This window comes from Bombyx mori, chromosome 10 (assembly GCF_030269925.1).
Source record: "Bombyx mori chromosome 10, ASM3026992v2".
NCBI lineage: Eukaryota > Metazoa > Arthropoda > Insecta > Lepidoptera > Bombycidae > Bombyx > Bombyx mori.
In genome coordinates, this window is record NC_085116.1 from 7,352,093 (window position 1) to 7,377,759 (window position 25,667).

Below are 25,667 nucleotides of genomic sequence, written 5' to 3' on the forward strand. Positions count from 1 at the left end.
TTTCGACTAAATGGGGAGAAGATAAGTAAGCAACGTTTAAAAACTACGATGGACTCTTTGAATATAGTGAATTCTTCCATAAATGAAAATTATTCATCAAATGTGATAAACTACTGCTGTCGACCTCATAATCTTTCGGAACTTAAGCGACATTACTATGCGAATTCTGCCATTGTCCATATTGAAACGTGAGATTGCATTTTTCAATAATGTATAACGACTGTCACGCATTCTAATTAGAACACATGACTGCTTCGCTTATGAAATTGGCAGGATGACGCCGATCTTCCGTACGGGTTCATCGTATTATACACAAAAGTGCATGGACAATTTCAGAGTGAATCGAATAACAAGAGAAATGGCGCCATCTGTGTGTTCAAAGTGTATTAGCTTTTTTTTTTCAAACCTGATGACGTTGCTAACACGAACCCTAGCAAGAGCCGTGCTTCGCAGAATTACCTCCGGATCGGAAACGTAACCCACTGAGAAGATCCGGCGAGAAACTCAGTGGGCTGTGTCTGAGGGTTAATTTACTCGTCGAGCCCTTCGTCGCAAGCGACGGGTTCGATGAGAACGATGACCGGTGCTTGAGGTACCTAAAAGCACTGCTAGTGAATCGGGAGGATTCGAAATGACGTGTTTTGGGGCGACGTCGACTGCTTTCCATTCTGTCCGCAGGATCGGGAATGTAGTTACCGGCGGCCACGATGAGAGGGTTCTCATGTCGTGCCGCTTTATCGAAGTGGATGTATTAGCGGTATTTACTTACTACATGGCACTGGTAATCCTAAAAAAATAATGAATATTCTATCTTTTTCTTTTTTTTTTGGTCGTGAAGAAATCGCCGGACTTCCGCCCTTCACTGGGAATGGCGGGTGGGGCATGTCGGAGTTGATCCGACTAAAAACCTGTCGCTCAATAACCCACGACCGAACCTTGCATGAGATAGAACTCATGAAAAGACATAGGGGGGAAATTGAAGCGTTTAGTGCGGAGCACATCTCTCCCATCACCCTCCCCCTCGGGACACCGGACCAGCGGTCGTCTACGCCACGACCACCAGCCCTTTCGATCGGCAGGCTATCCAAAGGCCGTCTAAATGGGTTTTACCTTTATGTTATCAATTTCATGATTATTTGTACGTGGTGCGTGCTGTTACCCTCAATGACTACCTATATGGCCTAAGGGACTGCTGCGAAATATCTATAGCAAATAACTCCAACATTGATGGAAAACAAGATTCAGTTTCTAAGCGAAGCATATTATGGACTTACACAAGTGATTTAATAAGTTTGTCTGCGGTCAAATCGCAATACAGCTGTTATTAGCTTGCAAACGTCTTTCCGTTCTTATAGTCGGATTTTTTATTAGACGAAGTAAACTGACGTTTACTGTGTTGTCAGTTTTTGATGAAATAAAAATAGTGTTGTGACAAAGTGAACAATTGAAAAAACTCCTGAATTAATGAAATTGCCTCGATTGTCTAGTGAATAGTTAGTGTGCCGAACTGCCCATATCGGGCACGGGGTTCGAATTTTAGCCGTGCTTTGTACATACCAACGAGTTTTCGACGAAACATTATGTTCCTATGGTATCTACCTGTACTGAATACCGAGTGTTTTAAACATTAAGAAAAACATTGCGAGGAAGCTTGTAAGACTGTCCTATTTCCAATGCATCATATAGTTGAAACTATAGATGTATAAAATATAACAATTATAGGTACATAGGTAATGAAAATAAAAAAAACTGATTGTAGTTACATACTACTAGTAACATATAATTATATTGGATCACTTTAATACAATTTTATTGTAAAATATAAATAATATTCTTTTATAGTTTGAAATTAATGATTAACTCTTCACACTCATTGTTCATTTATGTGATTGAACGAGAACTGAACGCATCACTATTACTTTAAATATAGCAACATTATTTCACAAAGTGACATTAGCTACTGTCAGCTGGCTTCGTCTAATTAAAAATCCGACTATAAGACCAACTATTCCGACCGCAAAGTACGTAGCTGTGTGTGCGATATTGCGTGACATAAAAAACCATTATTAAATATAAATTTGGATTTTTAGTCTGCCGTCCGTCTTGAATTTGAGATGATATAGGTAGGTATTTTTACTTGCTATGGGGACTAAGCCGATTAAATTTAGTGTTTGAGACGAGAGTTTTGTCTTTGTTTTATAGTACAACGCCTTTTTTTTTTTTTTTTTTTTTAACCGACTAAAACCTCCTGCCGCTCAACAACCAACGTCCAAACCTCGCATGAGACAGAACTCATGAAAATGAAAAGGCAAAGGGGGAAAGTGAGATGTTCAGTGCAGAGCACATCTCTCCTATCACCCTTTTCCTTGGATTATGGTACCTTTTTTTTTTTTTTTTTCGGGCCTGGGCCGAACCTCCTACGAGGTCCCCGCGCCTAGGGGGCGCGCGGGGTATGTGAGACTCAACGATCTGCAGGTGTTGAGAGCAGATCGCGGGCCCAAGGATTTTAGGGCCCACCCACTAAACGACTCCCCTGCACTCTTACACCCGACGTCCGATCTCCGTCCGGGTCAGAACCCGTTCAGAGTAGGGGGGTTCCCGCGGTCAACACTACAACCAGACACGCGGCGCCACCCCGAGGACGCCCGACCGACGGGTCGTCGAGGCGATAGTCGACGACCAACGACGTCAGTCTCCGCGGATAGTACAACGGCTGCCTCAACCTTCAAGCCGAATGACACAAAATAGGCCGTACCACCAGCAAATATTCAAATTATATTTTCTCCAGGTCTCGGTTTTTGTCAGACGATATAATTCCTTAATGGTTGAAGTCATTCGTGAGCATGCGTGGAGTACTTTTTTGTGTAGAAAAATTTGGTACCCGCCAGCAGGATTCTAACATTGGTACAGTCACAATGCTCGATATGAACGCACCGCGCGACTTGTTATTTTAGGCCATGACGACTTCGGAATTTAGCCGTAGCATTTTAATAATAGATTTTCTAAAGTGAAATAGTTTGTTTTTGTCAAAACTCAATGCAAGATTTATATTTGTCCAACAAATTTTCAAGCAAGGATGTTTGAACTGGTTGTAATTGGATAATTGTGTAAACAAAACTAAGAACCTCTTCTGATAACGAACACAAACCTTGCTTGTGTTTAGCTGTAGTGATAAGTGCGGTTCGGCCATGTAAATGTCAGAAGTCACGAGTAACGAAAGTTTTCTGATTAGAAGTTTTATAATAATTGGAGTTGTTTAATTTTGCTCTGCAGAAATAATTGTTTTCGTAGTAGAGACTAATATTGTACACGCTTACAACTAAAACTAGGTCGAAGTTCGGGACCCTCACAATGAAACTTGACTTAAATCACGTGTTGAATGGCTCTCGAATATCTTGGAATTATACAAATAGTGGAATGTTTTATATCCCTGTTTCGGAGACAGTTTCAGCATGCTGTGCGCTTTAGTACTTATTTATTGCGGTTTATATAAAACTCTAAGGCTTCTCAGATTTACTTATTAACCTGTAATATATTCTAGTGGAGAGAACTTCTCCTGAACAATTTGTGTTTAGGCTCGCAACACGTTTGACTCGGTTCCGTAAATATTTACTTAGTAAGCTCCCCCACACGTGTGTAAGCAATTACGCGCCTCGACAAACGTATTTAACGATGTAATAAATCAAATTATTGATGTCTCTAATTTCCAAATCACCTTTACGTGGCGTTTCCAATGTTTTACGATGTTAATTATTACATTATTATTTTAAATAACTATTTGCGACTTTACGATTTTAATACAAGATTTCAAAGAACGAGAAGATGCGAGATACAGTCTGATAGCAAAAACGTCGATTGTTAGACGCGTATTTCCAAATAAAACGAGTCCGACCTTCAGATGGAGTTTCGATATTGTTCTCTAAAGGGTTGCCCTGAAGCATTCCTAAAAGATTCTTTCTTTACTTTCATTATGAAATGTAACGAGTTCGAGCCTGTTCAAAAGTACGTTCCTAATGATTTAATAAAAAAAGAAGACTTTTTGCTTTTGTTGGGTGCCAAGATCTAGCATGTTAAACTGCCGCTCGATAATTGGATTTCTATTATAAAAGAAAGAATTTCTATCTCTATTATAAAAGGATAAGGAGAAGGTACATCGTTACTGCACGAATTTAAAGGCTAAAGAACCCACATGAGCGGTTTTTATATTATTATTAGATAGGATAAACAATTAGCAATCATATTACAAATAAAATATTACAACAGAATATGCCTAAAATATAATACGTAATGGTATCGTTAATTCTACATGCACTAATGAGTTATAGTTGCTATGAATTGTGTCGGTATTAAATTTATGTATTTTATTGAATTAATGTATTTCTAATTTAACACCAAATAAACCTTTTAAATATTAATCATATAGATCACTGAAATCCGTTTACAATATTTAATTGGAAAAAGAACATAAAAATTTATGAGATTCCACTCTTATTGATAAGCAATTAATAGTGATCTTATCTTCTTCAAGATTTTATTACACTTACCAGATTTTTTGCTTATCTGTCTATAGAATATAGAATTTAGATAATAAGAGTGCTCTGAGGAATTGTTTGAGATGATCTCCTCATCTCCTTTTTATGATCGCACCTCACGCCATCGGAGCAGAGTTCATCTATCTATATTATCTGGAACCGTTGCGTTCATCGACAGTGCGTTTCCAGAGGTCTTTTTTAGGCTGTAAATATTGTAAATATAAATCGAGGAGCTATACCGGTTTCACCTTGACTGGCAGACGAGTTAATAGGGCTAAAGCTGAATTATTTTTTTACATTTGTCCTAGCAAGAGCAGTGCATTGCTGAATCTACCGCCGGAGCCAAATCGCGACCCACTGAGACGATCTGGCGATAAATTAAATCGGGAACACATCAGCCTATTAACAATAATACTTAGGAGGGACGATTAATAAAGAAGTGGAGATGTAAAAAAAAGTATTACTTTATGTTCAATAATTTCGTTACTTTATAATTTAGAAATTCGATTCTTAAATTACAAGTAAATTATTGTTATTGAATTCAAAACGCCGACACACATGTATTTAAATTGTTTAGTAAATTCAAAAATACTGTGCTGGGAGGAGAATACATTAATATCCAATTAACAAAACTATAGCATACTTAAAAATTAATACATATACGTGTATATACAAAATCAATCAAAAAGCTGTGCAAAAAGTAAAACTTTAGTTTCCAAAGCCCGAACAATTGAAAATTTGTGAATAGTTTCGATCGCCCTAGATATTGTACTGACAGTGAAAAAAATTATTATCTCATTATTTAGTTGATTACATAATAATGTATGTGAACTTAAATTGACTTAAAACTTGATATTTACAGTTATTGTTGACACTTAGAGCTTTTTGCTACCGCATCATTAAAGTTTGATGCGTATTTGGGAGTACAACACATATATTTCGAACTAGTAGCAAAAGGGAGCCTATTTTCACTAATAATAAATATTGAAATAAGTTACTCCCTAGTTTCTTATTCAAATAATACTGTAAAATTTGTTCTGTAATCTCGTTAAGAGAAACCCTTACGAAAGCATCTTATCCGTGCTACAAAGGCAAACTAATTAATTTTAACAAAAGAGTTTTAGTTAAATAATTTATTAGTATAGTCACGTTTCAAGAGCGGTGAAAAGTACTTCTCAGAATGACGACTTGGCCGATTTGATGAACGTTGAAGGTTTCTAGAATTGTTTCTGTATTATTCTTTAGAATCAAACGAGTAAACAGGCAAAGACAAAATTGGTAAGTACACTTTTTCTTTTTTGTTTTCGAACCGATTCCCTTTTTTCTAACTCTTCATAAATTTAGTGCTCATCAAAAATATATATTTCAAAACGTCAATAAGAGAACCAATAAAATATATATTAAATACAGTTCATTCTATTGTATTATGCAATTCATGCAGATTCATCTAAAGCTTGAGTCTTAAGTAACTATCGTCGAATTTCGATCATTGGAGGAACACAAATTTAATCAAATTTAATGAAATTATTAATTTTCTTTTTTTTAATTAAAAATAGCATGAAAGATTTAATTGTTAATTATGTTTAGCTGTGTGATTTTCATATCAATTTTGCAAACCGTACATACAGTAAAGCCTTGTGCAGATGTAAGATCTCATAAATTGCTAATACATACTTCTTTTGTGGAGGGCTTCGATTCTTGTCTAGGCGATATACGATGTGAGATTACAAAGAATTAGGATTTTTAGAAAGGGATTTCATTACAGAGACGCATAGTATGTGTTAAAATTCTCGGAAAAATATACTGTGGATGAGAGCAGCGGTTCCAGAAATTAGGACGGAGCTCTGCTCCGATGGAGGATGGTAGAATAATGTAACAGGATCATTTTAAACAATTTCTCGGAGCGCTGCCCATAGAACATATGATACACTAAACATAAGAGAACTAAAGTCTGAGATAGGTAGACCTGTAGTACCATCTGTTTATATGTATAATTATATATTTTTCTCTATATGTATTCATCACTCACAAACCAGCAAACCTCTGATATGACTTTTTTTTTTGGTCAGGAGGAAATCGCCGGACTTCCACCCTCCACTGGGGATGGAGGGCGGGGTATGTTACAGTCGATCTGACTAAAACCTCCTGTCGCTCAACAACCAACGTCCAAACCTCGCACGAGACAGAACTCATGAAAAGGCAAAGGGGGAAAGTGAAGCGTTTAGTGCGAAGCACATCTCTCCCATCACCCTCCCCCTTCTGATATGGCTGGGTCGATTTTGATGATTTTTCTGTGCTTAAAGCGGATGGTTTAGATTTACTATTGGAGCCACTAAAGTGGCTTCATGATATGGTCTTAATTGTTATTTGCGTACATTCATAGTGAAGATTTTTAATTATGAAGAGCTTCTTCTTCCTGGTGTAGTACGCATTCGTGTCATCGACTGACTTAGTTTATGCTAGCGGACCCGACAAACGTTGCCTTATAGATACACCTTAAATCCAAAAAACAAAAAAACTTTTTTGAATAAGTTGCAACGATTTGGATCGCAGTGGACCAAAATGCTCCAATCCACTTGAAGAGACACAATAAATTTCATCAAAAACACTCCAGCCGCTTAGGAGGAGTTTAGTCACATACACATGGACAGAAGAATTATATTGGTATATTATTATGAAGATATTTATATATTGTGTTTGTATATTGTATCGAAGATTCAAATTCAGACTCAAATTGAAAAACAAAACTATTTACATTGTGGTTATATAACAAGACATTCCATTATAAGAATACAGTATTGCCTTGGGCTGTATATGTATAGTCTGAGTGCAAATTCTACCAAGTTTAATTTAAATCAGTAAAATAAATTCACGAGGTACTTGAACCTTCCACCTAGATGAACTATTATTAACACGCAAGAAAACCTTTCGTTTGTTATGGCGGTCGATAGATATCGATGAGGGTTCCGGTTGCCTGAATCTTCTACAAAGAGTGATGTTTTCGATTTAAAGGGAACGATAGCAGTATTTTTGAGTCTTATAGGTTTAGGTCTCAATTATTTTCAGGCCGGGCGGATATTTTTTATGAGGGAAAAGCATTTGCTAATTGAATTAGTAAAACAATTGAGCGCTTATCAACTTTTTACTAAAGTGAATAGCAAAAGAAGGCGTTTTGTAAAATGGACAAGTCGTAGTAGTCGACTGACGCCTGCTACGAGTCGATAGCGCATGTCAAGTTTTTCAAGAGCTTTTGACATCGCGCTACCTTTCCCGTATGAAGCAGTGCTCGGGACGTTGATCCGACATTTATTAAATGCTGCCGCAGTGGTTACATTTATTGGTGGTTGACCTTCGTGTTTAGCGCGTTTCCTGCAAAAAGATACAACACATCGAAGAATATTAATTTCCTGAGAGTAAACTTAAAAGAACTTAGTGTTTGTCGAAATGTTTCGGAATGAATAAATATATCAGGCAATGTGATTCGAAAACTCGACTTTTTATATTGCCTTTGTGTGTGGCTTCTCAGCGGATTCTGTGAGAAAATTATAAAGAGGTTGGGCGGTTGTGTCGTCGGAGATGACTCTCGACCGTGATGGCGACCGGTTCAATGAAATTGCGTGCTTGACGACTATAGCCGATCTCCAAACCTTTTGAAGTGTCTCCTTAGTAGTCGTTTCAGTGCTTTATTTTTTCGAACTTTTTCTTTTCGGACTCTCGACGGTATGACTGTAGATCTGTAACATGTTTATGACTTGATGTAACTGCTTGACTATAGTTTCCTTCTCATTCATTCTCAACTTCGGATTCATTAGCCGAGTGATAGTGTGTACTTGACTATATGACAATTCTACAAGAGTTAAATTTCATCTCTATTAAATAGAATATTTTCTCATTTTGGGGATTTAATAAACGACATTAACAGAGCAAGGGTATTGGGATGAACAGTTTTACTCAAAGGAGCAAAAATCAATTTCTCGAATAGCTTTGTTAATGTAATTTGTGATAGAAGAAAATATTTAAAAAAAAAAAAAAACATAAATCTGTAATCTTTATAGCCTGTATTGAAACGGCTACCACAAACTAAGATAGGTGATGAATCCTATTTCTATATTTTTGTTACATTATATTTTATCGCCTTAGAAGGCAGACGAGCATACGGCCCACCTGATGGTGATCGGTAACTTCGCTCATGGATGTCGGGAATGCCAGAGGCCCAGACAAGCGGTTACCTGATCCAATTTTTTTTAAATAATACATTATACTGTCGAATGCGGTAAATTGAATACCTACAATTAAAAAAAAAAAAAAACTTTTTTACTAGATTTGTACTCTGAACCCGATGGGGATGAATGAACTCGAGATGGGCGCTAGCAAGCGTCATTGCCGGTGGAATTACAAGTCTGGGTTTTATCGAGCCCTACTTCCAAGCTCCGGAACTTGAAGCCGATGAGCGCTACACCCGCATTGGCAAGACGGCTAGTTCGTCCCCTAGCCTACGACGAATGGTTATCCACATATAAAATTCAAATTGAAGTTTGAGTTTAAATTTTACTTTACAGTACATATATCAGCCAGCACACATATATATCAACATAAGGATATTATTATATCTAATCCGGAAAGTGTTAAAAAGAATGCGCGAAGTTTACGTTTTCGAGATAACGCAGTAGGGGCCTTTGTGTTGAACTGCGGACAGACAAAATATTAACAGAGACAGCCCTTCAGAAAAACTACCAGTATTTATTTTTATTTATTTCTTTAAATACACTTTGTTTTCCGCGAAGTACTTGATAATTTATGTTGTAGTTATACAAAAAAAAAAATGCGCTTTACATAAACTTGGCTGTTTCCATTTAAAGAATTACAATAAATACTGAAAACCAAACTTCCCGAATATATACTTTTATTGCTGTTTTAATTACTTTTTTTATTTTAGAAAACGTCTCAAGCATTAGTTAATGAAACGTGGCAAAGACATTATTGTAAACGTATATTGTTCTACGATCAGTTGTAACAGAGCATTGTCCTGTCATCAGATTTACGAGTCAATGTACCTACCCTCGGTTACTGCAGGTTTTGTTTTTGAGGGCCGTTTTCAGTTTTGTTTACATTGAAGCGGGTATCAGCAAGGTTGCAAAATTCTAAGTGATAATTAATATTTTACGAAGTAACTCAAAATTGCATGCTGCTTGTTCAAAATTAATAAAGTTTAATACCGGTAAGCTTATTTTGAGTAATGTGCGCGAATTCTGATCACGAATTGCTTATTATTCATAACAACGAGGGGCAAGTCGTTCATCTTATATAAAATAAAAATTAGTTTTTACTTAAAATAGACTTCAACCTTTAACTTCCAGCCATAAGGAGGCCGGTGAAACGACAAATGACTTAGTAATAGTAACACCCTGATTTTTTAGGGTTTCATAAAATCCATCAGGTAAAGTCAATATAACTAGGGTTAGCATAGCTATTTAAGGGTTCTGTAATCAATTCATTACTGGTGGTAGGACCTCTTGTGAGTCCGCACGGGTAGGTACCACCACCCTGCTTATTTCTGCCGATGAAGCAGTAATGCGTTTCGGTTTGAAAAGTGGGGCAGCCATTGTAACTATACTGAGATCTTAGAACTTATATCTCAAGGTGGGTGGCGCGTTTACGTTGTAGATGTCTATGGGCTCGAGTAACCACTTAACACCAGGTGGGCTGTAAGCTCGTCCACCTATATAAGCAATAAAAAAAAACTCATATTCCAGCTTGATGGTTTCATATTATTATATTACGATCAGAAGAACACATTTTTGCTAAGTTTCATGAAGAACAAATAATCCGCAAATTGCGCTACACGCTACACTACGCTACACAAAGTCATATTTTTTTGGAAAAAACTCCTGGCTGCCCTTGAGCCAATTTGATAAGTGCTTTATTTAAAAAGAAATGGAAACAACAAAAACAAAAAAAAACTTTAAGCCACGTTATACACGCATCGCTTGATACGCTCTCACCGTGCTACTTGTTCTGTAGACGAAATTAAGTAATCTTCCTTTTATTTCTCACTTTATTATATTAAATATTTGTATTTATTTTGTTCTTTTTTCAAATTTCAAGTTAAAAAAACAAATTCGTTTTTATTTATTTGTCTACTAATGTTTTTCCATTGCACGCAATATAATATAACAGGCAAAATGAAAATCTAGTAATAACAATAATTCTTCATACATAGTATTCAATTTTGTACATTATATTAAAGTGCACATACACGATTAATGTTTATTATTTTAATTAACTTGCACGCAGATGCATACATTCATTATGTTGTTCTCGGAAATTTTCATAATTAAACAATCAATGAATTTTGTGTGTAAAATTTTTTTAGAATCATTAATATCATCCAATTAAGTGGTTGACAATGTTAAATTGATATTTTGCGTAATATCTTTCGTGTTTCAATCTATAAACCTAGTTTATTTTGTTATTGTTACCCGAGCTTTAGTTACATTTTTTTGAACTTAGACCTAAGCTTCTGAAGAAGAAACGCTCAAGTGATATTAACCACAATCAGTTTTAATCTGGATAAATATATTTTTTACTATTCCAGTATCTTATTTATTATTAACCATAATCTTGAGGATTTATTTTAAGACATATTTTACGACCATTTTAAGGCATTTTAAGACCATAATTTTAAGACGTAATTATTAGTCCGTTAAATCATGACAAGTCATTCATCGATTGAGAGCTTGGCTGTTTTCATGATTTCTTCACGAATGATTTAGCCACGCCTTCCAACCTCTACGGAAGTAGCACGCGTAGAAAAGTCATTATTATCTAGAGTTTTTGTAAAGTACCTTATTAATATAAATTACAGATTTAGGAATGTTTCAATGTAGCTTTTTATTCTTTTCGCTGTAATATATTTTATATTACCTGTGAGGTTATTGAACTTGGAGGAGTAAATAGGCGATCCTCTAATAAATGGCACGTAGTAGCCCATTCTTCCATCTTGACCGCCGGGTGATTGACCGTCCTTATTAAAGGGTCATCACTCAACCGCTTCGTTTATAATTTAAGAAAAAAAGCTTTAGTTTTATCCCTTGTAAATAGTGGATAATAACATAAAATACTGGATAATAATGTACGTAGTAGCAGATCCAGTAATTTTTTATTAATTTAATTAGCAGTGGTTTGTTGACAAGCGCATTCTTTGAGAACATAAATCTTTAAAGTACAAGTTAGTACATATAATAGACACGACAACTAATATAAACTATTAGTTGTCCTAGTTACTTGTGTACCTAATGAGAAAATAATATACCTTATCTATAATATGCGTAGTTAAAAAAAATTTATTTTTTTCACATCTACTAACATTCAACTCGACAAAAGCAGATGCTCCAATTACAGGGGACTGAAACAGAAGCGAATATTAGAAATATTTCCCTATTATCGTTTGATCAAGTTTTGTATCGCGGACTTACTAACTAGATAGTAACTGAAATGCAAATAATATTTGTTCCAATCTTAACTAGACTGGGTCATACATGGATTCTTAAAAAAAAAACAAGATGGCTGCTGAATGTCAAAAATTAGTCACAGCGGCACTCTAGTCGTAATATAATTCATTTAAATTCAGAATATGCCTGAACATATGTACTAAGTACATCATAAATCTCTTCAACATTACGATTACTTTAACAGAGGGTCTAAAAGTAGGTAATTAAAGTCCATAAAACCCAAGTAAATTCCATTGTACCGTTTAAACGAGGTCGAGAATGACTCGCGTCAACAACGTAACATTACCTATTCTGTTTAAAAAAAAACAGTTTTATATACATACAATAGATAGGCGCTGAATATTTAGTAGTATTAAATATTTGTGTGTTGAATTTTATTACTTTAAGATCTAAAATTAATTTCTGAATATTTGGAATATTTGAAAATAACCGTGGTAGAGAGTGAACGTATTTGGTGGTTGCTTTTGTTCTTGTTTTTTTTTGGTCAGAAAAAATCGCCGGACAACCTCTTTCTAATGGGGATGGCGGGCGGGGCATGTCCGAGTCAAACTGACTAAAGCTTCCTGTCGCTCATCAACCCACGTCCGAGCCTCTCATAAGGCAGAACTCATGAAAAGGCAAAGGGGTGAAAGTAAAGTGTTTAGTGTGGAGCACATCTCTCTCGTCACGCTCCACCTCGCGACGCCGGACCGGCGGTCGTCGGCGCCACGACCACCAGCCCTCTCAGTTAGCAGGCTATCCGAAGCCCGCCTAGATGGCGACGGTTAGAGTGGACCATCTTACGGAATACCCCGCTGGGTCAGAACCAGCGTTTGTCGAGAATAGTCGGCCTTCCATCACCTGGATACTCTTGCGTAAAACGCGTGCAGAGCAGCTTACATGTCGTCTTCTTAGCCTAACATCGCCAGTCCCCAGACCTACATGTGAGGGGGGGACCAGAAACACTTAGAAGGTCAAGGCGTGGGCGAGATCCGCCTCCCTAGCCTGCGTTCGACGGCAGCGGGCTTGTGCGTCTCTCACGCGCCCCGCCACCTCTTCCTGTGAGATGATGCACTCGCATAAGACGTGCATCGCCTTCCACGACTCGTCGCCGTCGAGCTTCGATGCCACAACACTCGGCAACGACAAGTCGTTTCCTGTTTTTGCGGCGAGGTCACGGTGCCACCCCTTCCATGCGGGGCAGACGACGAGCTTGTGCTCCGCCGAGTCTAAGTCGCAACTACAATGGTGGCACTCTGCCTTCGGCTCGGCTCCGATCCGGTGCAGGAACTCACCGAAGCAACCATGCCCAGCGCGCGCCTGCGTGACCCGCAAAGTGAGGGAAATATTTTTGTGATTTCCAAATAATCGGACATATCGACATATCGTAAAGGTAAAGACACAGGCATCGTTTTTTGTAAGGAAATACAGTTTTATTACAATTATATTTTGTAACACGTAATCTCGAAAGAATTCCACCGTTAAGGGATGCTGTAAATGCTGTAATTATAATCGAACCCTATTTTTTTATTTGCGTAATTATTCGTGGCAATGTGCTTCATGGTCTCACACGGGTAGGTGTTACAATCTTGAGTCATGTTGTCTAACAGCCACAGCTGTTACCCAATACAATTTATATTTACAATAACAATACAATTTACAATAACATAAACTTCAACATATAATCTTAAAGTTTTCTTTCAATCAAGCTTCTATTACCGTATCATGGTAATGACAAAAAATAGGTATACATTAATAAAACAATTATGTGTTCTGGTTTCGAGCACTATGGACGCGCCGTGTTTTCCATCATTTGTCTTCCTCTAATTGCTTATAATGTTCTCTACTAAACAACATTACCTACGTGTATAAGGAAACGAAAATAAACATCTTTCAAATAATGTTTGCGGCTTTGGTAATGACTCCATAAAAAATATGGGTTTTTTCTGTCTGTCATTGAATTATAGATTTTGTCTTGTCTTAGCGTAGATGAGCAAACAAGGTCACGGTCCGCTCATATTTAAATGGCCCACTGCTCTGCCTACGTTACAACGTCAATTTCACCGTCAATTTGGACACATAAGGTCTAAGTAGTATTTTATTAGAATAACTGCCAACCCTAATAATAACCAAATAAAAGTAGAAACAGGACTGCATGATTGTTTAGCAATAGAAAAAGGCGAAGGTGATTCTTGTGTGAAATCAAGGTGTACATCTAAATATGTATATAAAAGTCGATGTTCGTATAGAATATCTTGCATACTTCAAAACGGCTAGAACGATTTGGATTTTCAGGATGTCTTTAGGTTAGCGTAGCAGGTGATTTTTGATAGCGATTCGGCAAAGCAAAACGGATCGATTTTAATATATATATAATAAAAACATATAATTACCTGTATATAAATATATACATTTCCACAATGATGAGGATATGGTCGAGTGACTTCAGAGGGTTACGGTTCCAAACCAGTTTCTTCTGATTGGTTTGTTGTAAATAATAGAATTTTTAGCAGGCTGAAGAACCCCGGTAACCGTACTCGTCGAACTCGACAAAGACGTCGACGTGCAACCTAACACATGCATCAGCCCACTGAGTTTCTCGCCGGATCTTCTCAGTGAGTCGCAATTCCGATCCGGTAGTAGATTCATTCACGAAGCAGTTGCCCTTGAGTTGTTAGGTCTCCTTTGGAGGCGCTCGGGTAGCTGTTAGCAAATCCCACCCCTCCTCGCTAAGCCTTTGCTCGCCCACCTGCCCTGGTGAAACTGGAAAGGCTTCCGGGCCACCAGTAATCTATTAATCATAAAAAAATTTTTTTTAATTCAGTGAGATTTCAAAAAAAAAAAATTATGTTTTTCTCAATCATTCGACTGATGATTCGACTACAATTAATTGGAATTGTAAGTTTGTACACATACTATAATCACGAATTTCGCCAAGGCTACACTATAAAAAATATTAATAAAGACAAACAATATTTAATTTATTCTCAATTTGACCACAGACGTCAAGAACAAAAGTTTGACAATAAATAGTATGCATGCGTGCGTGCGTCAAATACATGGTATGTAGTGAGTGTAATGTTTTCTTTATTGATTTAATGTATCTATTACGCATTATTTTAAAAAAATATTAGCATTGTGCATTTCTTCTTTATATTCTCTATAAGTGTGGAAAATTTCATACTCCTCCGTCCGCGCAATTTTCGTAAAAAGCGATACAAAGTTTTTGCTTCACGTATTAATATGTAGATAATACACCAAAAACAATGTTTGAGATTATCGAGACCTCGTTTTCTTTTCGTTTCGTTTCATTTTTATTTCCTTGCGTTTGTATACGTTTACCAGTAACGTAATTAGTCTGAGTCGTACAATAATTCTCCTATATTAGGAGAAAACGCTGAGACAATTTGCTTGCCTACACATATCCCCGGGTCAATTTCAGCTTAAGCTAAGAAAGAACAATCTCGTAGAAAAATAAATTGCTCTCCTGCATCATAACAAAATAATATGTAACTATTTTAATTTTAGTTCTAGTGTTTTCCACAGCCTATAGTATTAATACGGTTCTTAATTTATCTCTTGTTTTGGCTCTATATTTAAGTAGACATTGAAATATTTGAACGTAAGACATTTGAGATTAACTGAAATTTATAGACTGGAATTCTACCCGCATCTGTCATAAAGCTTTGAAAGCATTCTCGGTAAGATTTATGATTTAAAAGATTTCAGAGAGCTATAACTCTTTAAGAATGAAACAGTATAGAAAAACAACACGGCTTCTCAAATGAAATCTATATAATAACTATGTAGTTTCGTATTTATACGTAGTTTATTTTTAGTAACAGGTTAAGTTGTATCGCTGCACGGGTGTTTGAGAGGCCATCATTTGTTCTTCATAAGCTATTTTTTTAGACCTAGTCTATTCAAACAATCCAAGGCTGTGTCCATATCAATATCCGTCTATTTGCGGATGAAGGATATGGTATTCAATGACGCAAGATCCCACGTAAGTCGCAAAAGGAAATAGACAAACATACGCAGCTCGGAGTATCTAATAGCAAATATCCACTACTGTTTTCTCTTTCATTCCTCCTTGATAATCAGCATCCTTGAATAATCAAATTTATTTCGTTTGGTAAAGAGGCCTTAATTTAATAGACGTTATGAGCACGTCGACTCATATAATTATTTACTCTTTTGCTAAGCAAATGTTTGGTAAAATCTAAACGGCTGATAAAATTGGGTACTACATCAATTTACAGACCTATTTATAAAAGCATTTCAATAACACCGAACTTCGAACAAAGCGTTTTCAAACAAAAAGTAATAAGATATTTTAGTATTGCTGAAATGTTTGTAAATTACTGAATTCATTTTTCATTCTTGTTTGAAAATTTGTTGAGGGTTTTTTTGATTTATTTTTAATTATAACTCGCATTTTACGTGCGTGTTATAAAAACATTGGCTCATGCAGTTATAAAGATATCGCATGCAGATAAACAGGATGATTAAAAACAAAAAAGTTTGTTTATGACTCCCACCGGAGATGTTTTAATACATTACGAAAATAACATAATGCCGCGTCTCAGTTCAGTGTTTGGCCATTAAGCCGAAAAAAGAATGTCATTGATCTGATCTTCGAGTAGAAGTTCGAAGGTCAAGAAAAATAAAACCTGAAATATTAACATTCTTCTCGAGTAACGAGTAAACTCGTCATACTCTTTTTTATAGTAAAACGCGGGCGACGAGTTTACCCGCTCGATTGCGTTAAGTGGCAAGGCGCAGGAAACTTGTAAACACGGGACTCTAAGCGGGTGGGGGGTCGTGCGTTATCTATTATCGAAGGTACCCGATCTATTTAAAATTAAAAAAAAAAACAGCGCTACTACGCGTGTTGGCGGGAAAATGCCCGGCTACATTATTAGTACTACGCTACAACTTATCGTATCAAGAGTTATTGAAATTCTAGTTCAAATGATTTTCTGACGATCGATTTATTTTCATTTTTGCAAATTAAGAATACATGAGATACACTTTAAAATAAAGATAGGTATGACTTATAAACATGGAAACAACATCGTAGCATACATTTTAAGCACGGTAATTTTCAGCACTAAAGCGGAGAGTTCATTCAATAATTTCTATGTACATATGTGTGGTCTAAGAGTAAATCTATTGTATTTGTAAATCTATTGTACCAGAAATATGCGGTTCTTGGTAAGCTGTACTTGAACGATTGTTGCGTTGATGAAACAGAAGTGTAGACATCATCCCTATCCATTCTTGAGGCCATTCCCTGTATAACAAATGTTTTTTTTTAATTGATGGATTACTGGTGGGTCGGGGGCCTTTCCAGTTTCACCAGGATAGGTGGGCGAACACGGGCTCAGCTAGGAGGCTTGGGATTTGCTAACAGCTACCCAAGCGCCTCCAAAGGAAACCTAACAACTCAAGAGCAGCTCCAGAGATCCGGCAAGGAACTCAGCGAGCTGATGCTTAGGTTAGGTTGCACGTCGAACTCTTAGCTGAGTTCGACGAGTACGGTTACCAGGGTCCCTAGTGTTAGAGCTGAAGGCATCTAATGCAAGAGTTATTGGATCTGATGGATTCGCAAGGTCGTGTCTGACGCGTTGACGGTGACTGGTTCCTGCGTAGGCAAGATTCAGGGATTAGTCAGCAGCGGCAACGATAAGGCGATTATCATGACGCATACTTATCGAAGTACCGTTCCGACGCTAACTTTAAGTGTTTCCGGATAGCTTCGAGGCCCAAGTCGTCGTTTAGGTCGACGTTCCTTACGAACCACGGAGCTCCGACGGCGAACCTGCAAAAGCGGGATTGTAGGGATCGGAAGGTTGTCTACTTGTGTGAAGGCCGCGTGAGCGAACATAATACTCTCGTAAGTCATGATGAGCCTTATGCAAGTTTTGTAAAATGTCACCTTGTTCCGGAGGGACATTTTACTCCGCTTATAGATCATAGGATAAAGTTTGCCGAGAATAAACGCGGCGATAAAAAATGTTGCAGTACAGAATGACTCACAATATGAGACTGCAACTTTTTATTTCTCACGAATTTAAATTTCTCAAATTCAAGATTCTTTCAACGTAACTGTAAAAACTTTATGTCCAAATTGTATCAGCTTATGGAATTTTTCATTTGAAATGTACGTAGGTCTTAAATATATATGTCAACTTACACAATTATTTTATGGCATAAATTTCAAGATGTATGTATGCTTTTTTATGTCGTTCTTTTAATAGTCTTCAAATACTACAATAATCATACAATAGTCTGCCTAAATCACGCTTGTAGTATTCCTTTCTTGACACAGCTAGGTATTTGTTGAGGAAGGTTAGCCTAACAGTCTCGAGTCTTTGATTAATCTTGTTCAGTTTGTGTTGAACAAATAGTGGTCAGATGCTTGCTCTTTCAGTTGGACATAGGTTTGGTTAGGTTTGGTAGATTTGGTTCATATTAGGTAATTAATTATTTATGTGTATGTGTTTATTGATTTTTTTAAATTAATAATCTTATATTGGGTCTTTGCCCATGAAGTTGCCGTGTAGCATAGAAAAAGTTAAGTATTTTTTATTATTTTAATAAATCATAATATGCTGTATCAATGCATCTCTGCCAGCGCACTGGTAGTTTTTCAATGCCTTCTTGAGAAAGTCAGATGAACGGGAGCCAACAAACTCTTTAAATTAATTTTGTACTGCCTTTCTGGTATTGGTTTTTTTCCTGCCAAGAAGTTGTTCAAATGTTGGTAAAAACAGAAGTCTGTTCATACAAGTTTCCCTAAATTAATACAGTGAATGATGCAAAACTTTCAACTTCACCTCCTGTAGCTTAGAGACTGCCTTGTGCAGTATGAGGTCAAGCCTTGTCATGTTTTGAAGTCGTCGTGGCCTAAAAGATAAGACGTCCGGTGCATTCGTATGTAGCGATGCACCGGTGTTCGAATCCCGCAGGCGGGTACCAATTTTTCTAATGAAATACGTACTCAACAAATGTTCTCGATTGACTTCCACGTTGATGAAATAACACGTGGTAGGACCTCGTGCTGAATCCAGCTCGGATGGGCAGCGTTCGAAAAGCTACGTAAAATCTTCTCATCACAAATACCACAGTGTCTGAAGACGAAAGTCTTTGACCAGTGTATGTTGCCAGTGATGCCATATGGCACTGAGACGTGGTCGCTCACAATGGGCCTTATAAGAAGGCTTAAGGTCACCCAAAGAGCAATGGAGAGGGCTATGCTCGGAGTTTCCCTGCGAGATCAAATCAGAAATGAGGAGATTCGCAGGAAAACCATGGTAACCGACATAGCCCAAAGGATTGCGACATTGAAGTGGCAGTGGGCAGGACACATTGCTCGCAGAACGGATGGCCGTTGGGGCTAGAAAGTTCTTGAGTGGTGACCGCGTACTGGAAGACGTAGCGTGAGTAGGCCTCCCACAAGATGGGCCTATGTCCAGCAGTGAACGTCCATGGGCTGATAGGAAGAAAGGAAGGAAGGGCTTCTTCCATTTGACTCCATACAGAGGAGGGCCGTTCGGATTGTCGATAATCCCATTCTCACGGATCGTTTAGAACCTCTGGGTCTGCGGAGGGACTTCGGTTCCCTCTGTATTTTGTACCGTATGTTCCATGGGGAGTGCTCTGAGGAATTGTTCGAGATGATACCGGCATCTCGTTTTTACCATTGCACCGCCCGCCACCGGAGTAGAGTTCATCCATACTACCTGGAGCCACTGCGGTCATCCACAGTGCGTTTCCAGAGGTCTTTTTTGCCACGTACCATCCGGCTATGGAATGAGCTCCCCTCCACGGTGTTTCCCGAGCGCTATGACATGTCCTTCTTCAAACGAGGCTTGTGGAGAGTATTAAACGGTAGGTAGCGGCTTGGCTCTGCCCCTGGCATTGCTGAAGTCTATAGGCGACGGTAACCACTCACCATCAGGTGGGCCGTATGCTCGTCTGCCTACAAGGGCAATAAAAAAAGGGCCTCCTGCGAGTCCTCGCGGGTACCACCACCCCGCTTATTTCTGCAGTGAAGCAGTAATGCGTTTCGGTTTGAAAGGTGGGGCAGCCGTTGTAATTATACTTGAGACCTTAGAACTTATATCTCAAGGTGGGCGGCGCATTTACGTTGTAGATGTCCATGGGCTCCAGTAACCACTTAACACCAGGTAGGCTGTGAGTTCGTCCATCCACCTAAGCAAAAAAAAAACATATCTCAGGGTGGATGGCGCATTTACGTCGTGGATGTCTATGGGCTCTAGTAACCACTTAACACCAGGTGGGCTATGAGCTCGTCCACAAATTTACGCAAAAAAAAACAACGGCAATAAATAAAAATAAAAAATACCAAACGGTGACCATATTTTTTTAGGGGTAATTTTTCGTTGAACTTTCACTGATAGCCCACGTTTCATTGAATTCTATTTTCCTCAACAACAAATAAAAACATGTTGTGATTCTGTTTTTAAACCCATTTTTTTGCTCGGTCCCTCGTCTGTTACACGGTTTTTGCTCATTTTAACTGAAAATTTTATGAGAAAATAGCTGACAACTTCTGAAGTTCTTAAAAAGGAAATCATTAAGTATGCTCAAATGTCTGTTCTAACCGCTACCGCAGCTGAGTCGCGTAATATGCCTTTATTTTAATTATCTGAGAAAGGCTCTTATAGAGTTAGAAAAATTTTTAAGCGGTGAGCAACTTACATGAAAATGTTTAGTGAGGTACCTATAAGCCCACATAGTGTTAAACAGTTATTAGAAGTCCATAATACCTTTACTGCTGTTTGGGTGTTTTGTAAGCCCTCACGGTTAGGTACTACGGTAGGCCTATTTCTGCCGTCAAGCAATCCGTTCTGCAGAGTAGTTGTTTCTATAACTATTTAACACCAGGTGGGCCATCAACTAGTTTTAAGTATTACGCAAAAAATACGGCACAGTGCGGAAAATTAGAACGCAATCAAATTTAAAACTAAGGTTAGATATAATGCTATTAGAAGTAACGACTGAAACAAAACACGTCACGTACAGATTATCGAGACTGTCTTCATGAATTTGTTATAAATATATCATGTTGGGTGAACCACTACGAGGCGCGTGCTCGTATGTTTAGAAAATCAGCAATTATTCATAAAAGGAACGTGTAGGAACAAAAAATATATAAACATATCGCGCATTCTCGTTAGATCTTAAATCTTTTATGAAGACACATTTGTGTAAACAAGAAATGAGCAGAAACGTAGCTCAAGTCTGTAATTAAACTGTATAAAGGTTTTTTTTTGTATAATAGGTAACGCGGGTTCTGTCTGGAAAATTCTTCTCGGTTCCAGACGAATTTGAACTTTTGTTTTCTAATATTCTTATTTTTCAATCACATATTTGTAATCGATTCGATTTGAACGTTCCCTTTGTGAGTTGATGTCAATATCATTAAATTGTGACTATACTTATATGTCTGGCTAAATACAATCTTACAACGTGTCTGACATAGACAATGATATAAAACAATGAAAATTTTGAATGGATTAATTGTCACAGTTAGGAAAACGGGTAAAGTCAAAAACATAAAATTCACTTTTTTTTTTTTTTTTTTTTTTTTTTGTCAGGAGGAAATCGCCGGACTTCCGCCCTTCACTGGGGATGGAGGGCGGGGCATGTCGGAGTCGAACCGACTAAAACCTCCTGTCTCTCAACAACCAACGTCCAAACCTCGCATGAGACAAAACTCATGAAAAGGCAAGGGGGGGAAAGTGAAGCGTTTAGTGCGGAGCACATCTCTCCCATCACTCTCCCCCTCGGGACGCCGGACTGGCGGTCGTCGGCGCCACGACCACCAGCCCTCTCGGTCGGCAGGCTATCCGAAGCCCGCCTAGATGGCGCCGGTTAGAATGGTCTATCCTACGGAATACCCCGCTGGGTCAGAACCAGCGTGGGTTGAGGATAGCCGGCCTTCCATCACCCGGATGCTCATGCATAAAACGCGTGCAGAGCAGCTTGCACGTCGTCTTCTTAGGCCCCCTTCGTCGGTCCCCAGGCCGACATGTGAGGGAGACCCGAAACACTTAGAGGGCCAGGGCTTGGGCGAGATCCGCCTCCCTGGCCCCCGCTCGACGGCGGCGGGCCTGTGCGTCTCTCACGCGCCCCGCCGCCTCCTTCTGCGAGATGGTGCACTCGCAGAAGTCGAGCATCGCCTTCCACGACTCGTCGTCACCGAGCATCGATGCCACAACACTCGGCAACGACAAGTCGTTTCCTATTTTTGCGACGAGGACACGGCGCCACCCCTCCCATGCGGGGCAGGCAACGAGCGTGTGCTCCGCCGTGTCCAAGTCGCAACCACAATGGTGGCACTCTGCCGTCGGCTCGGCTCCGATCCGGTGCAGGAACTCACCGAAGCAACCATGCCCAGTGAGCACCTGCGTGAGCCGGAAAGTGAGGCGTCCTCTGTCACGATTCACCCAGTTCACAAGAACCGGGTGAATCGCCTCGACGGTCCTACGACCAGCCGAAGGATCGGCCAGCCGTCTGGACCATGACTCCAGCACGGACCGCCGAGATTGGGCCCTCCGCGCTCTGACCACACTGGGGCTGAGACGTGCCACGCCCCGGGCACGAAGGTCAGCCCGCCACTGATAGTCAGCGGCGAGCGCCTCCGCCTCCAGGACCCAAGGCGGCGTCCCAGCCAGTACACACGCCGCCTCGAAGGAGATGGTGCGATAGCCACGGACGACCCTGACCGCGATGGTGCGTTGCGGCCGTTGCAGCAGCTTCGCTACCCCCACGGCCAGGGACTGGCCCCACACGGGCGCCCCGTATAGGGCCATTGATCGCACCACCCCCGTATAGAGACGGCGCGTCACCTGGTCAGGCCCCCCCACGTTGGGCAGAAGCCGGCTTAACGCGCCGGCCACCCCCAACAAACGAGGGACCAGGTTCTGAAAGTGAGCACGGAAGGTCCAACGACTGTCCAGAATGAGGCCGAGGTACTTCAACTGCACCCCGACCTCGATACGGACGCCTCCAACCATGATATGGGCATCGACAGGTGGCACTCTCCGGGGCCTGTGGAACCACATGGCCTCGGATTTACTGAGCGCCACGTCGAGGCCCAATCTCCTGATTTTGCCGACGACATGCGCCACCCCAGCGGTGGCAAGACGAGCAGACTCAGCAAAACTCCCCCCCCGGGCCACGACCAGCGTGTCGTCTGCGTAACAGATTACGCTTAGGCCCGGGAGGAGGGCACCCCTCAGTACCCAGTCATACCCGATATTCCACAAAACATAAAATTCACTAGGATGTGTGTAAATCTCTTTTAAATGCGTTAAATTAATTCGCAACTACATCCTTTAAAAGATACGTTCATATATAATATTACACCGTTATTCTAATCATCTTCAACGTTTGTGTATACAAAATAAAAGAATACGATAGAGTAAATTGATTTGTTGAAAATTCGTTTCATTACTTTCAGAAAAAAGCTATTTATTTCTTCCGGAGCTGGCGTCGTATTCGTCTAAGCCGTCAGGAAAATTAATATTTTTAATGTCTTTCATAATTGTGCTGCCTTCCTAGCGGTCTCTCTGAGGAAATCTCCGTTGGAATCTAACATCATTTACGTGATAGAGGGCGAGTCCTGCGGGGTCGCCACACAACCGTTCTAAATTATATTTACGCCTTAGAATGGTTACTGCGTTATTATCGGTAACATTGTTATGGTTGCGAAACTAGTACTATTTTGGTATCAAGTTTTGTTGCTAGTACATAAATAATATCGTGTATTGTAGTTAATAGAAGCCGTGTGCTAGCTTCAGCAAAACTACTGTTGTATAAATTTTTCTAATGAAATACGTACGCAAAATTATAATTTGCGTAATCACTGGTGGTAGGACCTCTTGGGAGTCCGCACGGGTAGGTACCACCACCCCGCCTAATTCCGCCGTGAAGCAGTAATGCGTTTCGGTTCGAAGGGTGCGGTAGCCGTTGTAACTATACCTGAGATCTTAGAACTTATATCTCGAGGTGGGTGGCGCGTTTACGTTGTAGATGTCTATGGGCTCCAGTAACCACTTAACACAAGGTGGGCTGTGAGCTAGTCCATCCATCTAAGCAATAAAAAAAAAATTAAAAAAAAATCTTATCTACCAATATCATGTCATTGTAGTGGTGCTTTAAGCGGGAAATGTGAATATCTTTATTTCTTACTCTAAGTAAATTTTCTATCTAGTTCTTTCTAAATACTTTAGTTCTTATTTCAGGTACTTGTGGTAGAGCAATTTTCATAACTGCTCTGCAATGTACCATTCACGATTTTACCTATTTCTGTCTCGAAGCAAAGGTAACATGTTGTACCAATGACCAATGTAAATGAAACTTCAATCTTTCATTTTTTCTCAAGGATGTTAGTATCATTCGTGTGTCTATGAAATTTGGTAACCGTTTAATCTCTGTGAGCTGGCTCTGAGAAGGCTGTGAGTGGTTGGCCGGGAATACGTTTTTAAACAAATTTGGAATCCTAAAAATAGTCTCGGATAGTTTTTATAAGACAGTTTCCTTAAAAACTGAAAGAGAAATTGCTAGTTGACAAAGCTCTGGATGTTATAAGCTTTTGGAAATTCATTAAAACTAAATTAATACGTGAAGCAAAAACTTTGAATCCCTTTTTACGAAAATTGCGCGGACGGAGGAGTATGAAATTTTCCACACTTATAGAGAATATAGAGAAGAAGTGCACAATGCTAATATTTTTTTTAAAAAATGCATAAAAGATACATTAAATCAATAAAGAAAACATTACACACACTACATACAATGTATTTGACGCACACACGCATGCATACTATTTATTGTCAAACTTTTGTTCTTGACGTCTGTTGTCAAATTGAGATTAAATATTGTTTGTCTTTGTTAATATTTTTTATAGTGTAGTCTTGGCGAAATTTGTGATTATAGAAGTATAAAATACAATCATAATAGTGTTCAAACTTACAATTCCAATTGATTATAGTCAATTTTCGACTATTGCAGGACCTCTAGTTAAAACTAAATAGTTATGAAAGTAGAGACTCATGAAAGTCTAATTTATGCGAAGTATATTTTTTGATTCAAATGTTTCCATAGAAAAGCAATCATGTTTCTAATGTTATTAATGTACGCTTTATATTATTCAGGAAGGAATTAATTAATCTACAAGTTATTTTAAACGTCAATTTCGTAGTAGTTTCTCATTTCCTAGTTAATTCCTTGTCTCAGTTTTGAGTAGATAATACTTATTGTGCATCACAACATAACATTAAAAAGAAATCAACAGGTATAACTTACCCTATGGGCGGTCTTATCGGGAAAAACGATCTCATACAGGAAGCAGTTACCTTATTTATATTATAGTATATAGTATATTTATATTATATTATAGTTAGATAATAGTTATTATATTTAAAGACATATTGGAATACATATAGCAGGTTTGATATGTAGCTTTTTAATTTGTTTAGGTACTTTTAAAGCATTTCATAGTAGGTACTTTTCTGATTCTGAATTGACAAGATGATTGACTTCCTAACAAATTAACGCAACAAACAGGTTAATTATAAGTTGAGAGGTATATACTTTTTAATTATTT

At 38.7% G+C, this 25,667-nt stretch overlaps 1 long non-coding RNA gene across 1 annotated transcript; it reads right to left on the reverse strand.

Moving 5' to 3' along the window:
• Window positions 1–7,660: 7,660 nt before the first annotated feature.
• On the reverse strand, window positions 7,661–25,569 carry LOC134199510 (uncharacterized). Its single transcript, XR_009974025.1, has 4 exons — window positions 25,367–25,569; window positions 17,221–17,318; window positions 8,180–8,266; window positions 7,661–7,901 (listed from the first exon to the last, which is right to left on the reverse strand). It is a non-coding gene; the product is annotated as an uncharacterized LOC134199510 (long non-coding RNA).
• Window positions 25,570–25,667: the final 98 nt, after the last annotated feature.